Here is a 17,474-nt window from a genome sequence, read left to right as displayed (position 1 = left end):
TGCTGACTATACTACTGTGTTTTTGTCATGCTTGTTCATTTGTTCTCAGAGCTACTTACATTACAACGTTTTTATTCTGCGTGATCACACCATTCAAAAAGAGTTCCAGCATTGACTGCATTACAGTTGATCTTCCATTTCGTTTTTTGTCTGGTGTGACCATCAAAATGACTTCCAAGTGTCATTTCAGTTCAATCCCTATTCATCTCAGATCTAGCAGTCCCACTACATCAGAGCAGAGCCTCTGGGAGGAGAGGGCACAGTGACTGGGCCGGAAACACCAAACCGCATGCCTTCAAACTCAAATGTGCAATTTAAAAAAAATACATACAAATCTAAACAATTATCACAAAAACAATTAAGGGTCATTTCTGTCATAAAACTTTATGGCAATACAAATGTTGGCTCGGGGTTTTGAATTATTTGATGATTGACGGGAGTCCTGGTCGTTAAACACTGAATGGCTTCTTTAGTTAATTGTTTGACATTGTGTCTGAGTCTATTTCTGCAGTAACTTACGGCTGTGTTTACTCTTCATATGTTAACGTTAGTGATGCCGGAGACAGCATCACGTGTTCTTTTCTTAAAGATTTATTTTTGGCTTTTTTATGCTTATTATAGAGTGAGATAGAGAGGAAGGTATGGGAGATAGCGGGGAGGACATGCAGCAAATGACCACGGGCAGGATTTGAGCCTTGGTCGCTGCGGTCAGGACTGAGCCTACATGGTACGCGCTCTACCCGGTGAGCCACCGATGCGCCTCCTCCTCATCACTGTTTGGACAGCGGTGGCATCTGTCCCACGTCTTTAACCATACCACGTAGTCCCTGATTGACCCGGCAACGTCCTCATCTCATTGGCCCTGATTATGTTGTCATTTCTGGACATCAGAGTGGGCCGGTCGAGGTCCAGACTGATCCGCGTGGTGAAATTGAATGTGAGGGTCACGTGATCAGGGTGGTCTCCAGGCTAGGGTTATACCAATAACCAACAGAAAAATTGAGGCGCCCTCCTCTAAACATGGCGTGTTCACCATAGCGTTATAACACGGTCAGCCAACTCTTTGCGGCTGCTGCTGTCTTGATTTATAGTTATCGTGCTTTTATAGATTTTCCTATGTTAATTATGTGTGTCTTTTCCTCGCTTTGTGTGACTGTGAGGCCCTTTGCGATGCTTGCTTATGGAATTTGCAACATGGATAATGGTTTCGCATGACTTAACTTGAATGAATGCAAGAGCAATTGATATCAAAAGGGATACATGGGATAACACTGTTAAGTAAAGAACTTTCCATTCCGCCATCACAGTATGGTAGTCTTGCCCCATAAATCTTTGCTCAGTTGCACTTGGTTGCTCCCCGGGAAAGCTTTTCCAGATGGATAGATGATCTACTCATAGCACAACACACAAAAACAATTCCTGTGTTTACATTTATCCCCCCATCTGCTCATGTGACATGCATGCAGCTTCCCAGCCGGCAAACAGTTGAAATCTCCACGGCGGCTCTCAAGATTTCAGCGCTGTGTGGAACACAAGCTCCATTTAGCCCACTCATTAACATATCCTAAGAGGTGATTTATGTTGCTCACAGCCTGTTTTGATCCAGAGTGTGTTTCCTTATTAAGTGTTAGGGTTGATCCCAAAAAATAAGAATAAAAAAGAAACAAAGAAAGAAATAGGACTGAAGACAGTAATTTAGGTCTTTACAGCCCACACATACCGCCAACAAAATATGGAAATCTGTTTATTATGTCAAATAAGTTCTATGTACCTCCTTTCAGAAACGTTCCTCCACCAGGGTAGCTGATTGTTTGACTTCGACCTTGAATTATATAACCTTGCTAAATTGATTACATTTTCATATTCATTCTATTTATTCCACAATATTAATATTAATATCGTGTTGGTATCCCACAATATCTAATTAAATATCCAAGCCAGGGGACACAAAATATGCGAACATCTCTGTGTGCTCCAACAGATGTTTGCATTTCATTCATGTTCAGTTGTTATGACTGAAGTGAAAAGCACCCAATCTCATCTAAATTAGCGTGCTATTTGTCAGGGTGGAAGGAAGAAATGCACATAGTGTCCATGGTGAATACACAATGATATTAACGCCAAGCCAAAGCATTGATTAAGTGGCGAACATTTAGTGCGAACCACTATTACTCACTACAGAAATTGCACCTATTATTTTAGAATACGTTGGTAGGTCATAGAGTAATGTATTATTCATAGCATGCAGATATGAGATAGTAGAAGAGGAACAATACAAAAGGCAATGAATATAACATATCATCCAATCCGTTTTTTTTATTTTTTCTATCCATGAATAATAAATGTCAGGAATGAAAGAAATAGCATAATGTACATTTTGATTGACAATTGTCCATCACGCCTCTACAATTTCGTTTTCCCCTGCTCAATTTGAATGCCTTGTATACACAAATACGTAAAATACAGAATTATATAAAATAAGGTTTTCCCTTTATTATAAAAGCTAAAGGAAAATACACACACACCGATGAGAAAAAAACACTCTTAATTTTTGAGAGGAATAACAGCTCGAGCCGCTTGTGTGTATCTGTGTGTGTGTGAATGTGTGTGCCCTTTTGCAAACAATTGGCCGAAAAAAAAAGAGCAGAAAACACAATCGTAATGAAGTCCGTAAGACATACATCTTTAGTCGTTCAACGCGTATGTAATCACGACAGCACGTGCGTGCACGTCTGTTTGTGTATGTGTGGCTGTTTGTAGTGTGTCTGCCAAAGTCCTTAGTAGGCCCTCTCAAATACAAAAATATCATATAGAAAAATGGTGGGCGGCACCGAAAGGACACAAAAACAACTGCAGGGCATTTTTTCCTCCATTTGATCCTTCTTAGTGGACCATGTTAAGCGGTGAGCCGTCAGGGCCGTCTCTCCAATGCGCTAGAGACAGCTCTGCCACAGGCTGCAGGGAAACCGGCCAATGGCAACGACCGTGGCTCTCTTCAGTGCTGAGCAAGGAATACAATCAATGTGTGTTTTTACATGCGTGTCAATTAATAATAATAATAATAATAATAATAAATGAAATTTATATAGCGCTTAATATGGTACTCTAAGACGCTTAAATTGCATTTCAATTCAATTGCAATCATAAACTTTAAGCAAGCACTACCACACCTCTTTTACACTGCACATGCACGCACGCAACCGCGCGTAGGGATAGCGACCTTGTGACACTTGTTTAACAGGCTCGGCTGACCTCGCTCCCTGAGATATCAACTACAGCTTCCACTCTACAGCCCTGACAGCGGCCAGAAAAGGCCTATAGGTTCCACTCTAACAGCCCTGACAGCGGCCAGAAAAGGCCTATAGGTTTCACTCTAACAGCCCTGACAGAGGCCAGACAAGGCCTATACAGCCCTGACAGCTACCCACTGAGTAAGGGATAATCATCGAGAGGCAGTTCAATAAACAATTTGATATACCTGGCTCGTGGGCAGCTTACCTTCCATGAGCTGGGAATATCAAACTGTTTATTGCCCTGCCTTGAGGTGATTATCCCGTTTATTCCACTTCTTGCTTGCCAACATAATCAAACACTTCAAATAATTTAATAATTATTCTTTTTCTTATTCGTATTGCATGCTTATTAAATGTATAGTCTGTTTGAGTTCATCTCCCTCAAAAAGTAGTCCCCCTTAATTACGATCGATCAAACATGTTTTGGACACCTCAAAGGGCAATATCCCACTTATACCATGGTCACTTGCCAAAGATAAGAAATTAGGATCATTCATTTATATTTTCATGCGTTTTACAATCCAAATATAGTTTTTCATATGCCATAATATAGTTTCCCTGGTAACGCCTGAAGGTTTGACTAATACCTGGACCAATCATTACCCTCCTGTAAGGTTCTTATGCAATGGAAACGTTGTTCACTCCTCCAGTAAATAGGACGGACCATAGCTACTACTTGGCAACGGGAGGCGTTCTAGTCCACTGAGCTATGAGCCAGAGAGCTAACGTTATTGATTGTACATATTTGTAATTCGAAATTCATCCAAGCCTTTATACCACAGATACTCTAGGGTCTATAGCAGTTAACTGCGTTGTCTGATCACAGTTTAATACATTTTTCACAATTTACCAGCTCTCGTTTTGAAGAATAATCACCCCGGAATTCGTTCCAATGGGAATAGCGACGGTCTATACTTTCAACATAAAGTTAAATATTCATAATTTGAAATTCGTCCCAGCCTTTATACCACAGATACTTTAGGGTCTATAGCATATAACCGCGTTGCCTGATTACAGTTTAATGCATTTTTCACTATTTACCAGCTCTCGTATTGAAGGCTGAACAGACAATTTGACTGGGACTGCTTGCAGGTGTCCATACATCAGATATAAATGGACACCCAGCAGCCAGTCCGAATAAAATATTCCAAAAAATACAAGCGGCGTATTGATCTACTATTTAATGACGCTGTGCTCAGTCAGCAGCAAATAGAACCGACAAGCCAGCGGGCAACCTGCCGGGTTAGTGCCCTCCTCCCATCCAATCAGAATCAAGCATTCTTAAATAAAGTAGAATAATGAACTCGCACATGATTGCACATGTGTGCAAGCACATGTCTTTTCTCCATGTTCATTAATGAGCTGTTTGAACTTTGAGATCATATCTTTCAGCTTCGGAAGTAGTGAGTTTATTATATTCAGTTCGAAGCTCTTTATAAAGATCCGCCATTGTTGAAGAACAGTATTTTCTGGTATATCTTTTGATAGTTTTACGCTGTTTGATAAATGCTGTATGATGAATGATTTGTCACAGGAGGTAAGCCTTTAATGTTTCCCAAGCAATACGTTTGGAACTATGTGGAGTGTTATTTATGTTCGGGAAACTACCTGGTAATTTATTGATCTTTTCAAATTTATTGCATTGCAGAAGAACAAATTCGACAGGTGCGTTTGAACTGTACACTGTCTGGGAATGTGATATAAATCAAGACTGGAAAATGATCCAAAATTTGACACAGAGGATAGAAGAGAATTATCCCCCAAAAATAATAAATCCTGTGGGAAGTGTACTGAAAATTATTCAGTTGAGGGATTTTTTCTCCGAAAGGTTACATGATTTTGCGATCTATCTAATGCACAATCTATCTAATGCAAAACGCAATTAAAATCCCAGATGAGGATTTACGTGGAGTGTTGAAATAATATTAATGAAAGGGTCATCATTTGGGTCCATAAACAGCCTAAAGACCATATATGGAGTACAGTAGAATATAGAAGACTATGATAAACCTTTTGGGACACAAAAAAAACTTTGCCTTGTCAAATGGGACTCTGTTTCTGATTAAAATTGCCACTCCTTTGGCCTTGCTGTTGAAATCTGATTGAAATATTTGGCTAATCCAGCTCTGTCTGAGATTATATGGTTTATAAAGTGGCTCTTCTGGGAATTATTAATCGAGAAATTCACAGATGGGTGATTGCTTTTAACGTTTTAACAAATAGCTGATACCCGTTAACATTATAATTTATGAAAGATTATAAATTTGAAGTTAATTTATTGACTTTGTTATACGTCAATGGAAATATAGTGATCTATAGAAACTAGGATAAGGAGAATACTGTAATGCAAATCCCCACAGTGTTGCACATGTTTTAGACGTTAGATTAGATTAGATTAGACCAATCGATATGAAAAACATTTTTCGTGAAATAAAACAATATATAACAAAAAATATATTGGAGTTGGACACACAGGAGTAATAATACCACAAGCATTTTATTTTTGGGCTTAAACATAACTCGATTGACTCTGAGCTGAGGTCATGTTGTTAAGGTCATAGGATGGCAGGAGAGCATGTACGGACAGCATATGATTGTGTTGAGCCCTCACCAACACATTCACATGCAGGATAAAGGGAACACAACTCTGCAAAATAAGAAGAAAAACTGTAAAGACTGCGCCTTGGTGGTTTTGTTTCCATGGATACCGCTTGAAGGAAAAGGAAAGGGAAATTTTGTCAGACTTCATGTTCCTTATTATTATAGATAATGGCTAAACCATGACATAAATTGCTTTTACTTAAACCAATACTTTAGGCTATCCATCCAAGAAGAGACAAGGGTTATTATTCAGGGGATACACGAACTGCGCCAAAACACAGTACATTTCACTCTCAGTACATTTCACTCTTGTTTCCTGGAACGACCAGAGGTCCATCCTAGGGTGCAGATTCACCTCATACTCACAGCCAATAGAGCTTTTATCAATTGCATGGATATCTTATTTCAAGCTGTCCAATACAATTGATCTGGAAGACATGATATTTTGCAATGTACGATGCTTGAGCAATTTTATTGATATGCAATAAAATAGTTATAATAGCATGAAACCTCATGGATCAATTTCCACCCGTCTTGGGTGGACTAAGGATTAGAATATTTTTTATGGCCTATTAATTGTTGATGGAATTAACCTCAAGGCAACATAGTGCTGATCGGTAATTTATAATACAATGTTTGCACAAAAGTTCATCCTCATAAATTCAAACATGAAGAGGGTTTATCTTTTAACTACTCCACTCTAACCTTTTATTCTGTATTGGCACCTAAACCAAACCTATACCTAAACCAAAGAGAGGGCTAGTTCAATACAATATCCAAGCAAACACAACGTCTTCACAGCTGGTTGCAATTTGGTGGGAACAAATTGTTGTCATCAGTGTCCTGTCAATCAGGACAATGACAAATGGAACAAATCTGGTGCTGCTGCATAGAATACAAATCTGGCTAGCAGATCATGGGGTGGGGATAAAGAAAGGCTTCTGCTGGCAGTCAAATGATGTCTCCAATGGCAACCAAGCATATAGCCAATTAACTTCAAGGTTACCAGCCAACCTTCAGAAAGTGTGTGTGTGTGTGTGTGTGTGTGTGTGTGTGTGTGTGTGTGTGTGTGTGTGTGTGTGTGTGTGTGTGTGTGTGTGTGTGTGTGTGTGATTATTTGTGTTTTTCTGTTTGTGTAAGTGTGTGTGTGTGGGGTGGTGGGGCGGGAGATATCATTTAAGGTGAATGAATGTTTTCCCAAGGTGCGAAAAAAACATTTAAGGTAAATGCCAGCATCCTTTTACCCATCATGTGTTATGTATGGGGCTTTCACTATGCAAATAGCCTGTTAGTATGTTTGACAGCAAAACAAACAGACACACACACACACACACACACACACACACACACACACACACACAGACACACACACACACACACACACACACACACACACACACACACACACACACACACACACACACACACACACACACACACACACACACACACACACACAGAGTCCTGAAAGGTTTGAGACAATCACTACATCGCATTAGCTAACATTGAACCAGCAGGATTTCTCCTCCTCACAAACACAGAAGGTGGAATAAACAGGATTCACAGGTAAGCCTTATGGAGGTTGACATGCTGGAGGAATCATACTTGAGGAGCAAAGTAATAGCGTAATGGGATGGTTTTACTGTAAATGTTTGGAAGACGGCATTTTAACATGATTCAAATTTGACACAAAACATGGCGTACGAGAAAAACACAGAAACTAGCAGGCGCGTTAGCATTAAGACACACACACACACACACACACACACACACACACACACACACACACACACACACACACACACACACACACACACACACACACACACACACACACACACACACACACACACACACACACACACACAAACAAATCTATTCACAGACACATTGGCGGGAAGCAGCTGTCCAGGAATGGCTTATGCTGGAATTACATTTGATATTTTTAAACTGGCCATATGTGTCATCTGGCTGACCGGGCGCAAATGGAGGGAATGATGCAGGTGTGTGCATTTAGAGTACATTGTGCAACCTGCTGAACAGTGTTCAGAAATCCTTAGGATTCAGAAGGAACATAATGTGCATTTAGAATAGATTGTGACACATTAACCTGCTGAACAGTGGTTAGAAACCATAAGGAATCATAAGGAACATCATGTGCATTTAGAGTAATTGTGACACATTAACCTGCTGAACAGTGTTTAGAAATAATAGCACATCTAAGTGAGTCAGGGTTAACATTTTCTAAAGACCTTTCTTTTCAAACTCAAACTCGTGCCGAGTCATAGTAAGTGGAACGATAAAACAGCGCTGTGGCCACCCTGAATCAATTTGTTCCCAATGTGCTAATTTGGATTCTAAACTACAACGGAAATCGTAAACAAGTGGCCTTCATGGTTGGTAAAGCTGATTATTTGATGTTCCCTTGTTAGGTTTAACTGAGAATAGGTTGTATTTTCATCTGCCAAAGTCACACACACAGACACAGGCGCACACACCCACACACAGACACAAACACATGCGCTCACACACACACACACACACACACACACACACATAGATGTGCACGCACACACACACACACACACACACACACACACACACACACACACACACACACACACACACACACACACACACACACACACACACACACACACACACACGCTTGGATTGATGTCATAAGGGGTTAGATGGGAAAAACCTAAATGGCAGGATACAGATACAAACACCAGTGAGTTTCCGCTCACCAGAGAGCTATCAGCCGCCCTGGCTCACAAAGCACATCTCCGATCTGGAAGGCTGAGGGAAAGGTTGACCTGCAGTGGCCAACAGGAGAACCAGGGGCACACCAACGTGTGTCCAGACATCCTCCATGTTGGAGGTGCTGTCGTTGATCTTATCAAGGGGCCTTCCATTACTGTGTTTGTTCTCGGATCGCCCTCTGGCAAAGATATTCCGGCAGGTAATATGATAAAATGATAATATGATAAGGATCTCGAATATGTATCTCATAGACAAAAAAATGCCCAAATGGACTGCAGCTAACCCCAATTTTGAAAAATTGATTTACTTTCAGAATATAGACTTGACGTTTTACTACTTAAAAAGTAGATCAAAGGACAAGGGCAACTGTTCAAGAAAAAACAAAGATTTAAACAGAGAGGATGCGTTGTCTTGTGGAGGTCAATGTCCTATCTCCAATCTCCAGCGTCATGCTGGGCAAACTGCTTAATGGCAGATCATATTCAAGGCAAATACATTGGCTCGTGATGGAGCTGTGATTTGAGTACAGATTCATGGCCTAGCAATCACAAAGCCCTACATTAATTCAAGCATGCTCAGACAAAAATGTAATGCCTGAGAGAATATAATTTCCATTCCGATTTAAAATTAAATTAAAACTGGATGAAGCTCCTTCCCACCAGGAGCGGAGAAAGAACACAGACATTTTTAAAATAAATAGCTATCGGACAATTATGCCTTTGTTAGTCACATCGTTGACTCTGCATTTCATCTGAACCGGAGCATTTCTAAATAACATCAACCCGGGTACGTGGATGCTCCTGAAGCCTAAATATAAAAAAAAAATGTTGTATCTAGTCCATGACAGTATCGACATAGTATCAACGTCATTGTGGTACTTGAGGGAGAGACATATCGTTATAACTTAATCCACCATAGCATCAGATCTCTCCCCGGCTGGGCAGCAGCCATTCATAAGATGAAGGGCTTCTGCAGCTTCTTCTGCTGCTGTTACTGGGGAGAACACTAGAATGTTAATGCTGCTGGTGGTTGGTTGCCCCCAGAGAGGGGAAGAGATTGAGAGGAAGAGAGAGAGAGTGAGAGAGAGAGAGAGAGAGAGAGAGAGAGAGAGAGAGAGAGAGAGAGAGAGAGAGAGAGAGAGAGAGAGAGAGACAGGGTTGTTGAGCGATGAAGGGCAGTAAGCAGAGTTGCTAATGCAGGTCACAGAGAGGCAGCCCTGCAAAGCTTTTTATTAAGTTGTTATTACATTTTATCGCTTTGGACTGAACAATTGAACCTCTGGGTTAGTTATACACTGCAGACTGAATAATCATTCTGTTCTCCTTCATGTCTGCTGGACCAACCCAGTCTCACGGAAATACGTGACACTGTCACGTCACGTCATTTAATCCATTCATTCGTGATCTGGGACACTTAATTCCAAAAATTTCGTGCCAAAAAGCACAAATTTCAAACTCATTCTAAAAAGAAGAGATGAAGCAGCTACCAATTTTTCAGACGCGGTTTGCCTACAGAGCAGCGCACCTGCATTAAATATATCTGTCAATTGTCACAATTTCTCAGAATCAAAGGTGAAAGTAGAAACGGGTGGCCAAAAGCTGTCATATTGTTAGAAATTTGTGCTTTTTGGCACGAAAAAAATTAAATTAAGTGTCCCAGATCACGAATGAATAGATTAAATGACGTGACAGTATCACGTATTTCCGTTAGACACTGTTGGCTTGGCTGATGCTCGACGATATATCAACCTTAATATATTCTGTAATTTACAAGCGCATTTGAAGGTTATTAGAAAGTTATGAAGATATGTCATTAATTTAGGCAAATTATATTTATTTAGACAATCTTTCTATGTCTCATCGATTAGTTTAATATCAACACTTCTCCTGGTGGAAACAGGCTGATGCTGTCTTATTCGGCAACTTTGTTTAAAACTCAATTTAGTTTGGTAGATTACGGCGGTCAGCGGTCTGTTATTTCCACCTAGCAGCGAATATCAGACGGATATTCCTTCTCGTCGTTCCCTTTCTCAATGATGGACTTTGCATGTTACTAATTTGGTGCACTTTAAATATGTTAAGTCGCATGACGCTACAAATGGCTTTAATTCATAAGAGCAGCCTCCGAGCAGTCGGGAAGCAAATCATCTCAACAACAGATCTCCAGGTTGGAACAGCTGTAACCATCAGCCCTGGGCCCGGGAGCTGGTGCCGGAGCAGGGGTAAGGATGTGCCGGAACAGGGGTGAGGATGTGCCGGAACAGGGGTGAGGATGTGCCGGAACAGGGGTGAGGATGTGCCGGAACAGGGGTAAGGATGTGCCGGAACAGGGGTGAGGATGTTCCGGAACAGGGGTGAGGATGTTCCGGAACAGGGGTAAGGATGGGCCGGAACAGGGGTAAGGATGTGCCGCAACAGGGGTGAGGATGTGCCGGAACAGGGGTGAGGATGTGCCGGAACAGGGGTAAGGATGTGCCGGAACAGGGGTAAGGATGTGCCGGAACAGGGGTAAGGATGTGCCGGAACAGGGGTAAGGATGTGCCGGAGCAGGGGTAAGGATGTGCCGCAACAGGGGTGAGGATGTGCCGGAGCAGGGGTGAGGATGTGCCAGTTCCTCTGGTGTACTGTGCTGAAACAAAAGTGGGGCTCTTACTATGTTGCAGTGCTGTGGTATGATGCGTCATATGCGTGACACAAAAAGGAATCAATTTCAAGCTGCAACAGCCCCTACCTGCAACGCCGTGAAGCCACGCAATTCGCTCTCCTTCAGAGAGTTGCACACGCACGTATTTGTGCAAGTACACTTACAAACACACACACACACACACACACACACACACACACACACACACACACACACACAAATACATGTACACACGCATACACAAGTACTCAGGCACATACACTAACACAAACACACGCGCACACACACACACACACACACACACACACACACACACACACACACACACACACACACACACACACACACACACACACACACACACACACACACACAAGCAAACACTCACAATCAATGCTCTGATACCGTTTATTTGCATTTCAACCATAACCAGCCCATATATTACAGCAACAGCAATAGCATCACGTAGCATTAAGACAATTTGCTCGACCGGCTGTGCAATAGCTCATGTAACAATAATGAAATTTAGGCTTTCCCTGCTGGTGTTATTACTTTTCCATTTCAACACCTAGATCTTCGATGACAATTCAGTATGAGATAATTAATCAGCGTTTGTCATAATTAATCTGAAGGCATTTTCAAAGGGAAAATAAAAGTACATCAATTATAAAAATAAAAACTGTTTCTCCTCCAGCACATTAATAATGTACTCCATAAGGACTCAGCGATGATGAGGTCAATGCCCTCTTCATTCATCTCTGCGTAAACCGTCAGAAGCGCACATGTGCTAGTATGTGAGCCATTGGGAAAGAAATGCAAGATGTAGAGAAACAAATTTTCACAGGTCAGCGGAGCACAACAATTTTTTTACACCGATTCAAAACAAAACAGCAGTGGCAGCAGCAGTGTCTTGAGACTAACTAATGTTACCTGTGATGCTAACCTCCCGTCTCACCCTCCTAGTTCAGAGGGCTGGGGTGTACTTCAGCCCCTTGGTATCCCTGGCTAATTGGGAACTGAGTTGCCCACTTCCACAGACACATCATCAAATAGCAGTGTACGTCCCATAGTGTTGTGTGTGTGGCTGTGTGTGTGTGTGTGTGTGTGTGTGTGTGTGTGTGTGTGTGTGTGTGTGTGTGTGTGTGTGTGTGTGTGTGTGTGTGTGTGTGTGTGTGTGTGTGTGTGTGTGTGCCGCTGCCTCTGGCCAAACACCTCCAGAATGTCAAGGTACTACGGGCTGCTGGGCACACTAAGTAAGCAATGGCACCTTACTATTAAGAAAGGTGCAAAATCTTTATTCTCTCTCACACCCACAGACGCACGCACACGCACGCACATGAAATAGACGCGAAAACAAATGAATGCTATGCTAAGGGATTTATCTTGCCTACACACACACTTGCAAGCACACGTACACATACACACACCCACACACTCAAGGCAGTCTACTTTTGAGATGCACATACATGTGCACGTGCACACACACACACATACACACAATCGACTTCCCACATGGAACTTCTGATAGGCGCAGACAGTAAGCGAGTGCTCTGGCCTCTTTTGTTCTTTTTAAAGCCTCTCTCATTGCACTAGGTCCCTCAGGTCGAGAGAGGCTCCAATACTGTTGTTTCGCCAACAGCTGCTGTGCAGAATATTAACAACAGCTCCTCTTTAGGACAGATGCGTTGACCAAAAGGGAATATCTAAGCAAAGCCAAATAACAGAGCATTAAATAAATGTTGAATACTCATTTATGCTTCCTAATTGTCTCTTTTCATCCGATGATCAAAAGCAACTCGCTACACTAATAATGAAAATTGAGAAACTGCACAACAAGATAGCAACACGTGTTTTACAAAGTCAGCCTAATACGATCAATTAAGAAAATAAATTATCCATCCCCTCGGCTCAGACAGGATTCCAGGATTAATAAATTGATCCTAAACTCAACATGTGACTCTTTATCAACTCAGCTCCATTATCAACTCCAGGGAATATGTCCATAATAAAGTGGAGGATCCTGTGGGTTAAATTGAACAAACACTGACAAGACCCGGTGCACGAGAGAGAGAGAGAGAGAGAGAGAGAGAGAGAGAGAGAGAGAGAGAGAGAGAGAGAGAGAGAGAGAGAGAGAGAGAGAGAGAGAGAGAGAGATCGTTTCGGAAAGCCACGGTTCAGATTTCATATGGGCTTCGGTGTCTATATTTGTAAATCATTTGATTATGACACACACACACACAAACACACACACACACACACACACACACACACACACACACACACACACACACACACACACACACACACACACACACACACACACACACACACACAAACACACGACTTTTGTGATGGTGACCAAATGAAACGATTTTAATAGAGCTTGTAACCCATTGTAACCCCGTTGCCTAGTAACGGGGACGCTGGCGAGTCTCACGATTGCATTGAACATTTTGTCGTTTTTTTTTGGTCTTTAGTAGTTTAGCTAAGTTTACTAGTTATATATAGTCACTTTTCGCTATTGTCAGTGCGCCAGTTTTCTTTATTTTTACGTGTTTTATACGTGAGGTCGTACAGTTGGTGGACGCTGTTGCCTTTTGAACGCTGTTGCTGCTGCTGCTCACCGGAACGTCATTCTGAACATTATTTTTTCGCGATTTTCTTTTTCTTTCTAGTCTTTTAACTTTTTATCAGTTTTATTTTGCTTACTTTCAACACCTTCTGTCTGAAACCCTTCTGGACCTCGGGTCGGACTACAAAGTTAAGTTAAGTAACTGCGTTTTCTTGATTTATTTATTTATTTCTGAACGTTAAACGTCTGCGTGTTTTGTTTTGTGTTTTGTGCGTGGAGTCGTGCAGCTGTTGGTGAATGACACCTGCTGGCCGGCTAGACTGCTGTTAACCCCCGGCGCCGTCCAACTGGCTTCCCCGTCTCCAGCGTAGCTATAACCGGCTTGCTCCACTCCTCTGCCTCCGCTGTGCTGGCTCTGTGGCTTCACCATAATCGCCTGGATCTACCGCTGGCTTCTTCCGACTTCACAACCTGTGGATTTTAACCTGTTCCTCTGGATTGCGCTATGTTTGACTCTCACGTAACGAGTGCATCTCTGCCGCTCCGTTACTCGGTAACGGAGATGTTACGTCTACGGATCTTCTCAAGGACCCAACCACCTCAGCTTGCATCCCACCAGGACATTCTCAAACGACCAAAATACATCCACCGAGGCTCTGGACGGAATTTTCAGCACACTCACACCAGCAACAAAAACATCCGCTCCTTCTGGTCCACTGGGCCCCGCCCCCCTCCTCGCACAGCCCGTACGGTCAGTCCCGTCAATCACAGTGTACTGTCCCCTCTGCTCAAAGCAACCTGCTACACTCCACTCACCTGTCTGAAACTCTGTCTGCTGAACACCAGATCCCTCAGTAATAAGGCCCTTTTGATAAATGACTTTATTGTTGACCAGAGCCTAGATATTCTCTGCCTCACTGAGACCTGGCAACAACCAAATTACTTCTCCCATCTAAATGAAGCTGTCCCACCAGGTTTTTCGTTTATTAGTAAACCCCGGGTTAATGGGAGGGGGGGTGGCCTTGCTCTCCTCCACCGTGATAACATCAAAGTCACCACTGTCACAGTCCCCCTTCATTCCTCCTTTGAATGTCTAGCTGTAAAACTCTCAGGCCCCAAACCCACTATCATTGTCACCATTTACAGACCACCAAAACCCTCCGCCTCATTCAACTTCACTGGCTCCCACTACACTACCGCATCCAAATGATCCAATACAAAACCCTACTCCTCACCTACAAAGCTCTCCACAACCTAGCCCCCAGTTATCTCTGCGACCTCCTCCAAGAATACACTCCCTCCCGCTCAACCTCTGCTGGACTACTATGTATCCCCACATCACGACTCACTTCAATGGGTGCCCGGTCATTCAGCTGTTCAGCACCCAGGCTCTGGAACTCCCTCCCCCTACACATAAAACAGTCAGACACCATTTCAACCTTCAACTCAAAACTCACTTGTTCAAACTCGCACACAACGTCTAACTGATCACTGTTTTGATTAATTGTTTTGTTTTTTATTTATTTCTTATTGCTTATGTTTATTTATTTATTTATTTATTTTTTCCACAATGTCTTGCTTTTTAAAAAATGTATGATGACTATATGCTCTGTAAGGTGACCTTGGGTGTCTTGAAAGGCGCCTCTAAATTAAATGTATTATTATTATTATTATTATTATTGCTCAGTCAAGTGCGAGTCAAAAATAGGAGGAGCCAGTTTACTACCTCAGGGTAACCACTGGAGTAGCAGTAGGCCTAGGTTGACAACAATAATTATTCATGTGCACGGCACCATTAACAAAAGGGTGTACTACAGCTGCTGTTAACAGTAAGAAAGATTTCTTTGCTTTAGTACAAGTCAAATGAAAAAATAAATGAATACGTCAATTAGTGTGTACTGTAAGTAACAGAATAAAATGCGGTCAAAGTCTCTGCGCCTTACGTCAATGTTTAATCTAATACTCAAATTGGATTGCAACTGATAGTACACAACTATGCATACAGTGCGTTCTTGTAAAAGATATGTGACAGTGTTCAGTCCACTGAATAGCAACTTTCCAATACTGTTTAAAAAACGTAATAAATATGTTTCCATTCATCATGCCGGCGGACACATCAATGGCAAATAAATCATAAAGAAACTTAACATGACAGTGAGTGGCTTTGAGATTGAGACAAGGGACAGTTTAAGGCAACGAAAATACAATAATAGTCATCAAAACGGAAAACTTGCCACAATCAGCGTGCTCCGGATATTTACTACAGCTGTCAAACCCTCTTAAAATCCACGACGTGGAACATACCTAAAGACGATCCTGTTTGCTTTGTTAACCTTTGCTCTGTTCTTCATGGACACAATAATAGAAAACACAATATTCAGAAAAAAATACTTTGCAGATATTCAAGGAGATGAAGTGAATCAAACAAAGATAGGAGGGAGAGAGAGCCAGTCGTCTTACCTTGCTGGGAGGTTGCGCCAAAGTCGTCCTGAAAGTGTCTCTCTAGGTTCCGCTCCGGAGCACGACAGCTAGGCATCCTCTCCATAACCACGGCTGGCTGCGCGATCACCAGCGCGGCACCAAAGCATGGCACAGCGCATGCTGCAGAGCAGAGTGTGGTGGTGGTGGTGGTGGTGGCTGTGGTGTTCGTGAAGCCGTCAGCAACTCAGGGTCTCTCTCCTAAACAGTCCCTCCCTCTCTCTCTCTCTCACACATTCTCTACCTCTCTCCCTCTCAATCTCCAAAACAGTCCCTCCCTCTCTCTCTCTCTCACACATTCTCTACCTCTCTCCCTCTCAATCTACAAAACAGTCCCTCCCGCTCTCTCTCACACATACATTCTCTCCCTCTCTCTCTCTCTCCCAAACAGTCCCTCCCTCTCTCTCTCACACACAGTCTCTCCCTCTCTATCTCCAAAACAGTCCCTCCCGCTCTCTCTCGCACATACATTCTCTCCCTCTCTCTCCAAAACAGTCCCTCCTTCTCTCTCATACAGTCTCTTGAGACATCTCTCACACACATACAGTCCCTCCCTCTCTCCTCTCTGATATACAGTGCGGCTCCAGGAGAGGCAGTGGATGGTGGGCTTGAGGCGGGACAGAGACCCAGACACACAAGCCGCTACCTTGTGTTCATAAACTGCTCTATCTATCTCTCTCCCTTCTCTCTGTTACCGTTATTCCCATCCGTCTCTGCCTCTATCTCTCTCCACAGCCCCTCTCAATCATCATCCCTAGTGGTGCCTCTCCTCTCTTTCACACACACACACACACACACACACACACACACACACACACACACACACACACACACACACACACACACACACACACACACACACACACACACACACACACACACACACACACACACTCACAAACATCTATAGTAGGATTCAGTGTGTCCCCTCCTTAAATGCAACATTTATATATTTGCGGGCATATCATCATCACCATGGAAGGCACATAATAAAAGCCTTTCATGACGTCTTAATATCCTCGATCACTAAATCATATTAAGTAAAATTATAAGAGGATCACAAGATAGTTGGAACATCCCCTCAGTAATGTCAATGCTTCTTTGTCTCACTCACACCAGCC

General features: G+C 42.5%; 1 protein-coding gene across 1 annotated transcript in view; it reads right to left on the bottom strand.

Annotated features, from left to right (window-relative positions):
• Positions 1 to 16,624, bottom strand: part of opn7b (opsin 7, group member b) — a 43,777-nt gene extending 27,153 nt beyond the window's left edge. The window contains exon 1 of the mRNA XM_030364964.1: positions 16,336 to 16,624. The gene's annotated coding sequence lies outside the window, so the exon portion shown is untranslated. The remainder of the gene's footprint in view (positions 1 to 16,335) is intronic.
• Between the last annotated feature and the right edge of the window lie 850 nt (positions 16,625 to 17,474).

This window comes from Gadus morhua, chromosome 1, assembly GCF_902167405.1.
Source record: "Gadus morhua chromosome 1, gadMor3.0, whole genome shotgun sequence".
Taxonomy (NCBI): Eukaryota; Metazoa; Chordata; class Actinopteri; order Gadiformes; family Gadidae; genus Gadus; species Gadus morhua.
This window is presented reverse-complemented; position numbering and strand designations above follow the sequence as displayed.